This window comes from Odocoileus virginianus, chromosome 3 (assembly GCF_023699985.2).
Source record: "Odocoileus virginianus isolate 20LAN1187 ecotype Illinois chromosome 3, Ovbor_1.2, whole genome shotgun sequence".
In the NCBI taxonomy this organism is placed as follows: domain Eukaryota; kingdom Metazoa; phylum Chordata; class Mammalia; order Artiodactyla; family Cervidae; genus Odocoileus; species Odocoileus virginianus.
In genome coordinates, this window is record NC_069676.1 from 5,447,219 (window position 1) to 5,463,638 (window position 16,420).

General features: G+C 45.5%; 1 long non-coding RNA gene across 1 annotated transcript; it reads left to right on the forward strand.

Moving 5' to 3' along the window:
* The first annotated feature begins 4,729 nt into the window (after positions 1–4,729).
* On the forward strand, positions 4,730–7,640 carry LOC139032022 (uncharacterized). The gene is made up of 2 exons (XR_011484564.1): positions 4,730–5,801; positions 6,298–7,640. It is a non-coding gene; the product is annotated as an uncharacterized lncRNA (long non-coding RNA).
* Positions 7,641–16,420: the final 8,780 nt, after the last annotated feature.

Consider the following 16,420-nt stretch of genomic DNA (forward strand, 5'->3'; position numbering starts at 1 on the left):
GTTAAACAATTGTGAAATTATGCCACCCACTGTCTACAATGGGCAGTGGTGTCCCACATGCCTCAATTTAGCAAGGGCTATGAAGCAACTTAGCACATATGCACCCCAGAGAGCTGCAGAACGAACAGATGGTATGTAAAGTATGTTCTGTCGTGTTAAGAACTAAACTGAAAACTCTTCAAAGAACAGCTATTCATTGTGAAAAGAAATCACATGGACTGGTTCCCATGAATTTTTAAATGAAAATAAATCAAAATAATGTGTAGGGTGTGGAATGATTAATGTTAAAATTTCTAAAAGCCTGAAAAGATAAAGAAAAATGTGTTGAGAGAGAAGCTGTCTCTAGGGTGGAGTCACTGGGAACCTTGAGGTGGGAGGAATGCTTGCTTGTGATTCTTGTTGCATCTTTGTGTTCCTTTAACATTTAGGTCAAATACTTTCTCATCTGCATGTATCACATTTCTAGGATGTGAGCTCCAGTGGAGCTCAAGCAAACACTCTTTTTAAAAATTTTTATTTTTATTTATTTATTTGGCTGCGCTGGGTCTCAGTTGCAGCACATGGTATCTTTGATCTTTGTTGCAGTATGTGGGAATCTTTAGGTACAACAGTGTTAGTTGTTCAGTGGTGTCCAATTCTTTGCAGCTCCACAGACTGTAGCCCACCAGGCTCCTCTGTCCATGGGATTCTCCAGGCAAGAATACTGGAGTGGGTTGCCATTTCCTTCTCTAGGGGGATCTTCCCAACCCAAGGATTGAATCCGGGTTTCCTACATTGCATCGTGTTGAGATCTAGTTGCCTGGCCAGGGATTGAACTTGGACTGCCTGCACTGGGAACATGGAGTCTTAGTCACTGGACCACCAGGAAAGTCCCCAGACAGGCTTTCTAAATTCTCATGCTTGTGTTTAAGTTATGGTCTCAATCTCAGCATTGTTGATGTTTGGAGCCAGATCATTTTTTGCAGTGGAGGCCATCCTGCACATGGAGGGATGTTGAGTAGCATCCCTGCCCTTCGTTCGCCATGTCCAGTAGCATTCTTCCAACCAAAGATGTGTCTGGACATTGCCCAGTGACCCCGAGAGTTGGAACCACTCTGTGTGATAACCCCTATGATGGGAGGGGGTGCAGGACCATTTCTTGTGCCCACCCCCACCCCCACCCCACCGGCCACACCGTCTTTCTCTGCTTCATTCATTAACGTCATTCATTCATTGCGAAAGAAAAGACTAAAAGGCAGGTCTGTGTGACTGCTCCTCTACCATGACTGTGCTGAGAATGAGCACAAATAACTGGAAAAAATCTAAACCAGGGTTGGCAAACTACAATGAAAGTGAAAGTGTTAGTTGCTCAGTGGTGTCCAACTCTGCTACCTGATGGACTGGAGCCCGCCAGGCTCCTCTGGATTCCCCAGGCACGAATACTGGAGTGGGTTGCCATTTCCTCCTCCAGGGGAACTTCCCGACTCAGGGATCCAACCTGGGTCTCCTGCATCATAGACAGATTCTTTACCATCTGAGCCATCAGGCAAACTTACACAGACTCCAAGCCAAATCTGAACCTTCTCCCATGACTATGTAAAGTTTCATTGAAACACAGTCACACCCTTTTTGTACAAATGGTCTGTGTTTGCTTTCACTCTGATGGCAAAGTTGTCTATGTGATGAAGACCTTTAGGTCTGCAAAGCCTAAAGTACTTTCCATCTGATGTAGTAAAAGTTTGCTGACCCTGATCGAAATAGTAAAGTAGGAAATTAACTTATTAAAGAACGTAGTCAGTTTTTTTCTTACGGGACTCAAAGCTGTCACCATTTTTGAATGAAAGTTTATGGGCCAAGAAATAGATTTGCTTTTTGTGAAATGCTCCCATGCAAAAGAAGAGCTTCCCACTAGTGCTGGAGAGGCAGGCATGCAAGAGGTTGGACAAAGTGCTGTGCTGGGGAGGGCCTTCCCAGATTTCTTAGAGAATGAGCACACTGACTAGAATTGAACATCAAATATGCCAACACTGATGGTCTGAGTGACAGGTCGTGAGAAAGCTTCTGCCCTCTTGGTCTACGTTTTCCTTTTTTTTTTTTTTTTTGTAATGAACACAGGTGTACAATCAGAAAAGCTATGGTTTCATATCAGTTTGTTGACAACTTACAGAAGGAGGGGTTAGGGAAAATAATCATAGCAAATTGGAGATAAGAAGACACAACCCAAGGTGGTGCTCAAATTCTCTCTGAAAATTCTGCTGTCAGAGTACTCACAAAACAAAGAACTAATGCAAATAAACAGTGTCAGTATTCTTGCCCCGAAAAATTCCATGGACAGAGAAACCTGGCCAGCTACGGTCCAGGGGAGTGGCCGAGAATCAGACACGACTGAGTGACTCACACACACACACACACACACACACACACACACCATGGTGACACAGCTCTTCTCTAGGAGCACACAAGGAAGGAAGTGACCACCTCCTACCTCCTTCTTTCCCAGATCTTCCCGCACCTCTTAACACCTCCCCAATCTGCCATCACACCAAACTCCTTGCCAGCTCCTTCTGACTCTTCCAGTAAGGAGAGAGGGATTTTTAACTTCATACACCTGAAACCATGCTCATCACTACCTGAAAATCAGGGCTGTTTCATGCCCGCCTTCTCTATTAAATACCTTTGCAATTCCCTTCCTAGTTATATACACCAAAGAATTGGAAACAGGTTGTCTTAAACCATTTGGGCTGCTATAACTGAATACCATAGACTGGGCAACTTACAAACAACAGGAACTATATTTCTTGCAGTTCTAGGAATCCAAGATCAAGTCTCCAGCAGATTCAGTATCTGGTGAGGGCTGCTTCCTTGTTCATAGACGGCATCTTCTTGCTGTGTCCTCACATGGTGGAAGGGGCAAGGGAGCTCTCTGGGGTCTCCTTTATGAGGGCACTAATTCCATTCATGGGGGCTCCACCCTTATGATCTAATCACCCCAAAGGCCATGTTGGGAGCCATCTGTCAAACTGGACAAAGTCAGCATACGTTTCAGAACACGAAGGATTAAAGGAAAGACTTTCAAACCTGCAGAGAAAGAAGAAACAGAAATGAAAGTCCTGGTGTCTGAATTCTCAGTAGCAACATGGGCAGCTGGAAAGGAATGGAACTAGACCTTGTCTGGGTGACACTCAGGTTTTTCAAAATGAAAAAATATCATGGGGGCTCCATATACAGGTAGTGGAACTGACAAAAAGTAAGACAACAGTTGCCACACACAAATTCATGGTTACTTTCAAAAAGGAAGGTAAGGTCAGGGAGTAGCAACACTTTAACTTGGGGGTGAGAACGTAAGAGTGAGTCTATTATTAACTTTTTTGACCTTCACCTAGAAGGTTTTTTTTTTTAACACGTTTATTGAGATGTAATCCATGCACCACATAATTCATCCATTTAAATTGTATAATTAGGGGAAAGGAGGGAGGCTCAAGAGGGAGGGGCTATATGTATCCATGGACAAGATTCGCATTGTTGTATAGCAGAAACTGACATAATATTGTAAAGCAATTATCCCCCAATAAAAAAATTTCAAAAATTAAAAAATGTGTGTGTGCTCAGTCATGTCCAACTCTTTGCAATCCCATGGACTGCAGCCCACCAGGCTCCCCTGTCCATGGAATTTTCCTGGTAAGCCTACTGGAATGGGTTGCTATTTCCTCCTCTAGAGGATCTTCCTGACCCAGGGATGGAAACTGTGTCTCCTACTGGGCAGGATTCTGTACCATTTGAGGCACCTGGAAAGCACCCCCTCCCCAAAATAAATAAAGTGTATTATTAAAGGGGGATATGGCTGAATGCTAAACTATGATGATTCTTCACGAGGTGATAAAAAAACTTTAAAATTGATTATGGTGATGGTTGCACAAATGTGTGGATATACTAAAATGGTATCTCATTGTGGGCTTGATTTGTATTTCCTTAATGATTTGTGATGTTGAGAATCTTTTCAAATGCATACTGACCATTTGTATATTTTATTTGGAGAAATGTTGTCTTAGTCTGTGCTGCTGTAATGAATCTACTGTAAACTGAGTGCTTAAACCAAGAGCTTGTCTAGTGGTCATGTATGGACATGAGAGTTGGACCATAAAGAAAGTTGAGTGCCAAAGAGTTGATGCTTCTGAACTGTGGTGTTGGAGAAGACTCTTGAGAGTCCCTTGGACTGCAAGGAGATCAAACCAATCAATCCTAAAGGAAATCAGTCTTGAATATTCATGGGAAGGACTGATGCTAAAGCTGAAACTCCAATACTTTGGCCACCTGATGTGAAGAACTGACTCATTGGGAAAAGACCCTGATGCTGAGAAAGTCTGAAGGTGGGAGGAGAAGGTGATGACAGAGGATGAGATGGTTGGATGGCATCACTAACTCAATGGACATGAATTTGAGTCAGCTCTGGGAGTTGGTGATGGACAGGCAAGGCTGGTATGCTGCAGTGCATGGGGTTGCAAAGAGTCAGACACAACTGAGTGACTGAACTGAACTGAGTGCTTAAACAGCAAACTTATTTTTCACAGTTTTGGAGGCTGAGGAAATCTGAGATCATGGTTAGGTTCTTGGTGAAGACCCTCTTGCTGATTTACAGGTGGCCATCTTTTCCAGGTGGCACAGTGGTAAAGAATCCACCTTCCAAAGCAGGAGACTCAGGTTCAATCCCTGGTTTGGGAGGATCCCCTGGAGAAGGAAATGGCAACCCACTCCAGTATTTTGCCTGGAAAATCCTGTAGACTGAGGAGCCTGGCAGGTTGTAGTTCATGAGGTCGCAAAGAGCTGGACACAACTGAGCACATGTGTGTGCACACACGCACACATCTTTTAGCTGTATCCTCACGTGGCAGAAAGGAGAAAGAGAAGAGATCACCTACTTTCTGGTGCCTTTTCTTACGGTCTCATTCATGGGGATTCCATCCTCATGACTTAATCACTTCCCAACTTCTCAACCTCCTAATACCATCCCTTTGGGTATTTTAATTTCAGACTGTGAATTTAGGGGGAACACAATATTCAGTCCATGGCAAGTATTTATTCAGATCCTTTGTCCATTTTTAAAAAGATTCTACCTCTACAAGAGATCATTTGGTACTTGCCTTTCCCTGATTTATTTCATTTCATTATTGCCATCAAGATCCACCCATATTGTCACAGATGGCAAGATTTCCTCCTTTTTTATAGCAAAATAATATTCCATTGCATATATACATATCTTCCATTTTCTTTATCCATGGACACTTAGATTGCTTCTGTGTTGGCTACTGTAAGTAATGCTGCAGTGAAAATGAGGGTACGACTATCTTTTTAAAAAACTTTTCTTTAATTTTTATTGATTTATTTTTGGCTGTGCTGAGTCTTAGCTGCCACATGCAGACTTTCTCCAGTTGCAATGCTCTGGCTTCTCATTGCGGTGGTTTCTCTTGTGGAGTGAGGGCTCAGTGGTCGTGGCATACGGGCTTGGTTGCTCCATGGCATGTGAGATCTTCCCAGACCAGGGATCAAACCCATGTCCTCCACGTTGGCAGGTGGAGTCTGAACCACTGGACCACCAGGGAAGTCCGCAGATATCTTTTGGAATTAGTAATTTTGTTTCCTTCAGATGAATACTCAGAAGTGGAATTGCTGAACCATATGTTGTAACCTCTAGTCTGCCCAGAATGGGCTGAGGTGGACAGAGGAGATGAGACCAGAGGAAGAAGCCCCAGAGATGCAGTCCTGAGGTCACCTGTGCCTCCAGTTATCTTTGAGGTGCCCACTCTGGACCAGGCACCTCACTGGAGGTGAGCTGGAGCATCCTGTCCCTACAGTGTCCTCAGCTGGGTAGCAGTGCTATTAAGGGATGGCACTCAGGTCAGTTGGGAAGTTGGCAGGGGACCCAAACTGGACAGCACCCCTGCCTGTGACTGGGGGTGGGGGAGGAAAGCACCCCGAAGGACCACTGCCAGGCCAGATGTTCAAGGAGAAGATGAGGAAGGGGGCTTGCCGGAGTCAGAGCACATACTGACACAGCCTCTCTGCCTGACTTCCGTTCCCTTTCCTCTTCCCTTTTCTGGTCCTGGTGCTGAAGTTCTCCCGATGGACTCTAGGGGGCAGCAAGTCCCCAGCTCGAAAGAGTCCGCTTTTTCAGTCGCCAGGCCAATTGTGTCGTGCTGCGGCCATCACCCATCAATTCAGATGAAATTGTTCCTGTCTTTTCACACTTTAAAAAAGAAAGTCTTGATGCTCACATTGTATTCGTGTTTTAGTATTTCTTACATCTCAGACTTCTTTTGACAGTTTCATTGTAGAAAATTGAGATCATCGAAAGGAGAGTTGCAAATCATCAAAAACTGTCACCAGCAGCAGAGACAAGCACAATTCATATTCTGGAGCATATGATTCCATTCAAATTTCAGACAAAAATGAAGTGGAAATGCACCCTGGCGATATGCCATCTGCAATAGCATGGGCATCTTTTTGTGTCAAATGTCATCTCTCTTCCTGGCTTTGTTTCACGTTTTCCTGTTGCACTGGAATTGTAGGGGTGGGTTGTGAGCCCCAAATCTCTCCTGGAAACTCTCAGCTCTGCACCCGGGATGGTCACCAGGCCTTGTGTGGTCTGTCTGACTATGTCACGTGGAACATTCAAGTGGTGGTGAACTGTGGTGGAGTTTTGTTTGTTTGTTTTTTGGCTCTGCCGAGTGGCATGAGGGATTTCAGTTCCCTGACCAGGGATGAAACCTGTGCCCACTGTGGTAGAAGCATGGCGTCCTAACCACTGGACCACCAGTGATGTCCCATGATGGAGGTTTCAATTCTGGGGTTGTTGGTCTTCAAAGAGAATTCCGCATCCTGAGACGGTTGAGTCTGTCTGGGGTACTACCTGGAAGAGATATTAAAAGAACGAGATTTGCCCAAAGGACCAATGAGACTCAGGCCAACACCTGGTCCTCATGGGGAATGTGCTTGAGTGCCATAGTAGGGTGAAATTTGCGCCCCCGCCCCAAGTTACCTCCGAATCCTGACCCCTGGAACCCGTGACTGTGAATTTGTTTGGAAAGCAGTCTTTGCAGATGTGATAAAGTGAGGAATCTCGAGATCTGGGTGAGCCCTGAAGCTGAAGACAAGTGTCCTTACAAAAGAAAGACAGAGGGGAGATTTGAGACAGAGAAAGAAATTTGTGAAGACGGAGGCGGAAACTGGAGTGATACGGCCACAAGCCAAGGAATGCTGGGAGCTCCCAGAAGCTTGAAGAAGCAAGAAGACACCTCTCCTGTAGATGTTGGAGGGTACATGGCCCTGCTGACATCTTTCTTGTTTCTTTTTTCCTTTTTTAAATGAAAAAAAGAAATGTATAGGACTTCGCTGGTGGCCCAGTGGTTAAGAATCTGCCTGCCAAAGCGGGGGACATGGGTTTGATCCCGGGTCTGGGAAGATCGCACATGCCGTGGGGCAACTAAGCCTCCGTGCTGCGGAGCCCGAGTCTGTGCTCTAGAGCCTGTGTTCTGCAGCAAGAGGCGCCATCGCAATGGGAGAATGGAAACGAATGGTAGCCCCCACTTACCACAGCTAGAGAAAGCCATGCACAAAAACGAAGACCCAGCGTAGCCAAAAATAAATAAATAGTTTAAATATGTATAGTTTATTTCCAATGTTGTGTTAGTTTCTAATGTGGCAAAGTGATTCAGATAGAAATGTACATATATATATATGTATAATATATTCTTTTTCATATTATTTCCCATTAATTGGTTATTACAAGGTACTGAATATATTTCCCTATGCTATACAGTAAGTCCTTGTTTTTTATCTGTTGTATATATAGTAGCTTCATCTGCTAGTCCCAGTCTCCTCATTTATCCCTCCCCACCCCCTTCCCCTTCGGTAACCATGAGTTGCTGACACCTTGATTTCAGACTTGTGACCTCCACAACTGCAAAAGAATAAGTTTCTGTTGTTTGAAGCCACCAAGTGTGTAGCTGTTTGTGGCAACAGCCCTAGGAGACTAATACAGGGTCCAATCAGACACATGGAGAGAAGAGGGTGTCAGGGGCCGTTTCTGCCTCCTGAGCTGACCCTTGATCTCAGGGGGCCTGCAGCAGCTTGAAGAAAAGCTTCAGTTCCCAGCCAGAGATTGCGATCAGGTCGTGGCAGTGAGACCACTGAATCCTAGCCACTGGACCAGGGGGTCAGTGACAAGGGCCCTGGCTTCTCGGCTTTGCAGAAAAGAATTTCCACAAAGATAGAAAGTAGTGAAACAAAGTAAAGTATTTTTTAGGAGGTAAAAATGAGTACAGTGTGTGTGAACAGACACACAGGCAGGCTCAGGCGAGTCACTGAGTCACACCCTTGTGATAGTTTGATATACTGTTATGGGGCATTTCTTTGGGGTTTCCTTTGGCCAATCATTTTGATTTGCCTGGCCCTGAGTCTGTATTTGGTATATCTCAGGATCCTTCCATATATGCACATGCATCTCCTAGCCAAGATGAATTCTAGTGAAGAGGCTTACAGGTAGTTGACATCACTTAGTGTGAGGTGATGTCCCATCCCTTTTTGACCTCCAAGGTCTTCTGTGCATGTGTATGGGAGAGGTCTCCTTAACTTTAAGAATGAGGAACTTGTGGTCTTTTATCTCTTATCTGGGCAGGGCCCAGACTTCTCCATCATCCTGCTATTATGGAGTTTCTGTCCACAGGGGAGAAACTGCTCAGCCTATTGTTGTTGCTATTCAGTCCTGTCTGACTCTTTGTGACCCCATGGACTGTAGCACACCAGGCTTCCCTGTCCTTCACTAACTCCCTGAGTTTGCTCAAACTCATGTCCATCAAGTCGGTGATGCCATCCAACTATCTCATTCTCTGTCATCCCCTTCTCCTCCTGCCTTCAATCTTTCCCAGCATCGGGGCCTTTTCCAATGAGTCGGGTCTTTGCATCAGGTGGCCAAAGCATTGGAGCATCGGCTTCAGCATCAGTCCTTCCAATGAGTATTCGGGGTTGATTTCCTTTAGTATTGACTGGTTTGATCTCCTTGCTGTCCAAGGGACTCTCAAGAGTCTTCTCCAGCACCACAGTTCGGAAGTGTCAATTCTTCATCACTCAGCCTTCTTTATGGTCCAACTCTCACATCCATACACGGCTACTGGAAAAATCATAGCTTTGACTGTACGGACCTTTGTTTGGCCTGGGGCCACAGCTATCTCCTGCTTCACCCTCACTGCTCAGATTGGGGGTGGGGGTCCTCTGGCCTAAGGTTGTTTAGTGAGTCTGGACAAGATGCAGCTTTCAAACTTCTCCCTTGGGTACCTCAATTCAAGGCAGGGGCTGTGGCTGCCAAGTGTCGGTGCTGGAGTGAACCGGACGAGGTGGGGAGAAATAGACCCAGGCGCGTGAGAATGACTTGATGTGACTGGTGAGAGCTCCATGGGCCGTTATCAGAACAAGGCCAGATAATCTGAACCTGGACCGTCTCACCTGCCACAACTCAAGTTCAGACACTCCTTTCCTAGGACCTGCCACAGCCAGGGGCTGGGACAGGTTTCCACAGGTGAATCACAGACTCCACTCGACCCGGAGGAATGACAGTGAACTTGGATCTCGACAAACCCCTGTGTCCTTTTCTTTTGAAGTGAAATGCTGACTGGAGAGTGAATGATTGGGAGATGCGAAGACATGAAAACAAAGAATAGCTGTTGGGCTGGAGAGCTGTTAACAGTTTAAACTATAATTCTGTCACATAACAGAATCACAGAACTCCCAGTTCCCTGAAAGATATAAAGTGAAAGTGAAAGTGAAGTCGCTCAGTCGTGTCCAACTCTTTGCAACCCCATGGACTGTAGCCTGCCAGACTCCTCTGTCCATGGGATTTCCCAGGCAAGAGTACTAGAGTGAGTTGCCATTGCCTTCTCCGCGGGATCTTCCCGAACCAGTGATCTAACCCGCATCTCTTGTGGCTCCTGCATTTGGCTACCTAGGAGGCTCAAGATAGACCCTATACTGGTTGAAACCAGAAGGTTGATGATGCCTAAAACTTCACCTTGATGCCAGCCAGTCACAGAGTTGCCCGGGGCTGCTCACACCCTGCTCCTTGAACACTATATAACTGTGTATTACTCCCTCACGGTGGGTCACACAGTCTTGAGGGCGTCCGCTCCCTGTAGCCCCCTTTGCCTGGCAAAGCCTTAAAAGCTACTCTTTCTACTTCACCCAAAACTCTGTCTCCGTGTTTCTGTTTGGCACCTGTGAACAGAGGCCAGGTTTTGGCAAGAGATGGACAGCTTGGTTTCCCTGGGCCATGCGTCTCTTCTCTGCTAACAGGGACTGTGATGGCCCCTTTCAAGGACTCTGGCTTCTGTGCAGAAAGCATCCAGTTTGTTTGTTTGTTTTCTTTGCCTTGAATGAACTCAGTGTGATAGACTCTACACATAGCAAAACAGTGGTCATTTTTGACATTTGGAAGGGGCATTAAATGCATTCATCATGTTATATAGGGCTTCCCTGGTGGCTCAGATGGTAAAGAATCTGCCTGCAACACAGGAGACCCAGGTTCAATCCCTGGGTTGGGAAGATCCCCTGGAGAAGGTATAATCATCACCACTATCTATATGCAAGAGTTTTTCATCAACCCCAATATAAACTCTCTGCTCACCAAAAACTGACTCCCCATGCCCCCATCCTCCCCCGCAAGCCCCAGGACCCTGTGAATCTTGATTCTACTTTCCACCTGTATGGATTTGCCTATTTCAGGGCCCTCATACAAGTGGAATCATGCAGTATCTGTCCTTCTCTGTCTAGCTTACTGAAATATGGCTTTTAAATGATCAAATTAACTCTAAAGGGTGGTGTTGCTTGATCCCATGGCCTGGCAGCCCCATTGAACAAGGAGACCCTGTTGACCATGAGACTTGGGTTCCTTCCCTTCCTTCTCTGGTTGTGGCCAGCACCCGCGCCTGTTTCCATGAGGCGGCCCGTGGACCAGGCCTGCTCTCCTGCCGAGAAGCCCTTTCACCCCGCTCCATCCACAGCCCACATTCCTGCCTTTTCTGGTTAATTGGAACTGATTGGGTTCCAGGGAGTTCCGGAAGCCCCCCTCAGCGATTACTGAGAACTCATGTCCTGAAGATTAGTTCAGTGAACCGTCGACCCTGAGAAATTAGGAGTTTTCCTGGCACAAGGAGCACCGCCGTGGTGGATGCAGAACTCAGGTCAGGATGCCCTCACTGCGGACCCAGGTGGGGTTTGGCTGGTGCTCGGGCAAATCGTATGTGTACATGCTAAGTCACTTCAGTGGTGTCCGAATCTTTGTGACCCCATGGACTGTAGCCTGCCAGGCTCCTCTGTCCATGGGATTCTCCAGGCAAGAATACTGGAGTGGGTTGCAATACCCTCCTCCAGGGCATCTTTCCCACCCACGGATCAAACCTGTGTCTTCTGTGGATCCTGAATTGCAGGTGAATTCTTTACTGCTGAGCCACTGGGGAAGCCCAGGCAGATGCTAGCACATCACTAATCCCCAACACAGGGGATCCATAGCTCTCATCTTTCCTCTTCCTTTGTGATTCTCTTTCCTTCTCCTGAAGGAGATCCAACAGTCGATACTAAAGGAAATCAGTCCTGAATATTGATTGGAAGGCCTGATGCTGAAGCTCCAATACTTTGACCACCTGATGCAAAGAACTGGCTCATTGGAAAAGACCCTGATGTTGGGAAAGGTTTAAGGCAGAAGGAGAAGGGGACGACAGAGGATGAGATGGTTGGATGGCATCACCAACGCGATGGGCATGAGTTTAAGTAAGCTCCAGGAGTTGGTGAGGGACAGGGAAGCCTGGCGTGCTGCAGTCCATGGGGTCAAAAAGAGTCTGACAGGACTGAGCGACTGAACTGAACTGTGCTGAGTCAGAATGTTCTGGTTCATACATGGGAAGGATTCCTTTTCCTCTCCTTTTGTAGGGGGAGGGGGTGCCCTCCCTTGTTGAAAAAGGCTTGCGGGATCTTTGTTCCCCAATCAGGGTTTGAACCCAGGCCCTGGCAGTGAAAGCGCCAAGTCCTAACCACTGGACCCCTCAGGGAATTCCCTTCTCTCACTTTTAACATATTAGCAAAATAAGACTCTTGGAGACTGCTATTTTCTCCCTCCAGTAATCACCCTAGAGCCATCACAGGCGCCCTTCTGATAAGCATGATATTACGCAAATGTGACGGGCATGATACTTTCGCAAACAATTTATTAACAGTGGAAGCCTGTTCTGTCTCCTGACTGCAGTGGGTTAGTTCACATGATCAGAGGCTACTAGGAGGTAGAGAAGAGAGGTTAGTGTAGCTCCAGCATCTGAGACTGCAGGAAGAGATTCCACATGGCAGGCCCGGCACACACAGCCCTCAGCCTTCCCCGAGAGACGGACAGACACATATTATCTCTTGCTGCCTTGTGGGAAAGACACGGCCTCTGTTCCCAGTTGAATTGTGTCCCCTAAAATAAGATATGTTGGGGGCTTCTCTGGTGGTCCAGTGGTTAAGAATCCATCTGTCAATGCTGGAGACACTTGTTCGATCCCTGGTCCAGGAAGATTCCCACATTGCACAGAGCAATTAAGCCCACGCGCCACAGGTACTGGGGCCCGCGCTCTCGAGTCCAAGAGCCATAGCTACCGAGCCCGAGGGCTGCAACAAGGGAAGCCACTTCATGAGAAACCACACACCACAACTAGAGAGTAGCCCCTGCTCACTGCAGCAGCTGCCTGCGCGCCGCGACGAAGACTCAGCACAGCCGTGAAAAAGAAAAAACAAAAAAGCTGGAATCCTAACTCCCAGTACGTCACCACGTGGCCTTATTTGGAAACAGAGTCTTTGCAGATTTAAGTGGGTTAAGATGAGATCCTTAGGGCAGGTCTGGGTCTAAAATGACTGATGTCCATATAAGAAGGGGAAGTTGGGACACAAGAGACAAGCAGAGAGGGAAGCCAGCATGAAGATATAGAAGGAGGAAGCTGTGTGAAGATAGAAGCAGAGATGGGGGTGATGCAGTCACGAGCCAAGGACACCCGGAGCCCCCAGAAGCTAGACACTGCCCTAGCACCTTCAGAGGGAGCATGGCCCTGCCTGCACATTTATTTCAGACTTCCGGCCTCCAGAACTGTCAGAGAAGAAATTCTTGTTGTTTAATGCTACTTTGCCACACAGCCCCAGGATACTGACCTAGCAGGTAAAAGCCGAGTGCTCCTGAAGCAGCGGATCTGTTAGGTGCCCCTGCGCACTCCTGTCCGGCTGGAAGGGTCGCCCCCTCCTCTGGAGCGCACACCCCTGCCGCAGACAAAGAAGTGGACTTCCAGAAATGCCCTTTCCTCCCACTTGCTGTGCTGAAATCTGCCCGTGTGATTCATCAGGGCATTTTTTAAAGCAAGGCTTCATCACCACGTGAACTCTAACACCAAAAACAGATCATCAAGACAGCACAGGGAACTCTGCTCAGTGCTATGTGGAGTTTGGGGGAGAATGGATACATGTATATGTATGGCTAAGTCCCTTCGCTATTCACCTGAAAATATCAGAAAACACCACAACATTGTTAAACAGCTATACCCCCAATACAAAATAAAATATTCAAAATGAAAAAGGAAAGCTAAAAAAAAAAAAAAGGACTACAAAGAGACCCTGGTTATTTTTTCCATTTTCACCTCAGAAATCCCGTTTTTATCCTCCCTGAAAGGTACACCCAAATTCAGTGCTTTGCCTTTGTACATCTTCTATTGGTTCCAAGCTCTTATAAAAAAAATGTTATGCCTTTGGGAAACATTCCTGCCTTTTCTTGTGTTTTAAAACAGAAAATATGCTTGTTGCAAAAAGTATGTGAGATGAGAAATGAGAATCTCTCCCTAGATTCTCTCCAACAGTTTGGTGTGGCTCTTTCCTGATATGTGTTTATATCTCTATGCACACTCGTACACATGTGCATTCACACACACACACACACAGAACCATCATTCATTCAATCAAGTGTGTAGAGAGTTGATCCGAAGATTCCTGCTCTAGTGGGGTTTATCCTCTAGTGAGGGGACATCACCAAGACGTGATAAACACAATAAGTTATATAGGACATCAGAGGGGGAATAAGCGCAGGCATACCTTGGAGAAACTGTGAGTTTGGTTCCCGACCACTGCAATAAAGCAAATATCACAATAAAGCAAGTCACACGAAATTTTTTGGTTTCCCAGTACCCATGAAAGTCATGTATACACTGTACAGTAGCCTGTTCATATCTTGGGTTTTGTGGTCATACAGTGTCTGTCATCATTACTCACTTCTGCTGTTGTAGCTCAGGCACTATGGAAACTAAGCTATTTACAAAAACAAGCGGCGGATCAGATTTGGCCTATAGGAAATAGACTCCTCGTTTAAATAATAGCCTGGACATGATTATAGTGTATTTTGAAACAGCAAAGCAATTTTTTTAAGACCAAGTTTTCTGCATGTTGCCAGCCTTTAGTTAACTGAATATAAGAAGACATCAAAATAATTACCCTGGAGAAGAGAATGGCACCCCATTCCAGTATCCTTGCCTGGGAAATCCCATGGACAGAGGAGCCTAGCGGACTCCAGTCCATGGAGTTGCAAAGAGTCGGACATGACTTACAGACTGAACAACTATATATATGTTAACTGAGTCACTTTACTGTACAGCAGAAATTAAAACAACATTGTAAATCAACTATTATTTCAATTAAAAAAAACACTTGTTCCTCTTCTTCTCAAAAAAAAAAAAAAAAAATTACTCTTTTGGCCTAAAAAGAGCCTTTCTCAGAGTACCCATAGTATCTGGTCTAATAGTGAAAGTGAGAAGTGCAACTGTTAGTTGCTCAGTTGTGTCTGACTCTTTGCAGCCTCATGGACTGTAGCCCGCCAGGCTCCTCTGTCCATGGAATTCTCTAGGCAGCAATACTGGAGTAGGCAGCCATTACTTCTCCAGGGGATCTTCCTGACTCAGGAATCGAACCCAGTCTCCTGAGTTGCAGGCAGATTCTTTATCATCTGAGTCACCAGGGAAACCCTAATAGTAATTTGTAGCAATATTTGAAAATCTGCCAGTTTCCTTAATTAACAGAGATAGATTTATATGTCTAATCTACCTTTAAGTTGTTAAAATAGAAAACAAAATACTTGTTGTGTGCCTTCCATAAATGCATCCAGTAAATGGAGAAATAAACTGGGATAAAAGCTGTTTTGAGTTATATTTGGAAAGGAAAAAAGTTCTACTCATGCCCTTGTTACTCAACCTTGATTGTGTAAGTTTCAAAAATAAGCCTTACATCACCTTCAAGTTATAAATTTCAGACAAACTTCAAAAATATGAATAAAAGCCTGAATGCCAATTATTTTAAAAATAAAGAGTACAGTGGCATGATGTCTAAAAAACAATGTATGTACCTTAACTTTTTTTTGTGTGTGTGTGTTTAATAGCTTTATTGAGATTTATTTATTTATGTATTTATTTGTTTTCTTCCATTTATTTTTATTAGTTGGAGGCTAATTACTTTACATCATTACAGTAGTTTTTGTCATACATTGAAATGAATTAGCCATGGATTTACATGTATTCCCCATCCCAGTCCCCCCTCCCACCTCCCTCTCCACCTGATCCCTCTGGGTCTTCCCAGTGCACCAGGCCCGAGCACTTGTCTCATGCACCCAACCTGGGCTGGTGATCTGTGTACCTTAACTTAAAAATATCTGATTGTTAAAAAAAAAAGCTCACCATCATCTGAGCCTCCAGTGAGTTGTGGTAGTAACATCAGAGATCATTGATCACAGATCCCCATAAGCAAATATAACAATGATGGAAAAGTGTGAAATATTGCAAGAATTACCAAAATATAACGTGAAGTGGTTATATCTCAGTGGGACTTCCAGGGCTTCTCTGGTGGTTCAAACAGTAAAGAATCCACTTGCTATGTGGGAAACCTAGGTTCGATCCCTGGGTTGGGAAGATCCCTGGAGGAGAGCATGGCAACCCACTCCAGTACTTTTGCCTGGAGAATCCCATGGACAGAGGATCCTGGTGGGCCACAGTCCATGGGGTCACAAAGAGTTGGACATGACTGAGCGACTAAGCACAGAATATGAAGTGAGCAAATGCTGTTGGAAAAATGGCTTCAGTAGACTTGCTCGATGCGAAGTGGCCACAGACCTCCAATTGGTGAAAAATCTTGTGCAATATCTTCAAAGTAAAATAAAATGAAGTATTCCTGCACAGTTGTCCCTCAGTATCCAAGAGGGGTTGGTTTTAGGACCACCACGGGTACCAAATTCTGCAGATGCTCAAGTCCCTTATATAAAATGATGTAGTACAGTAAGCCCTCTTCATTGGTGGGTCCCACATCCTCAGATACACAGAGCTGATCATATTGGGAAAAGGTAAAAACAACA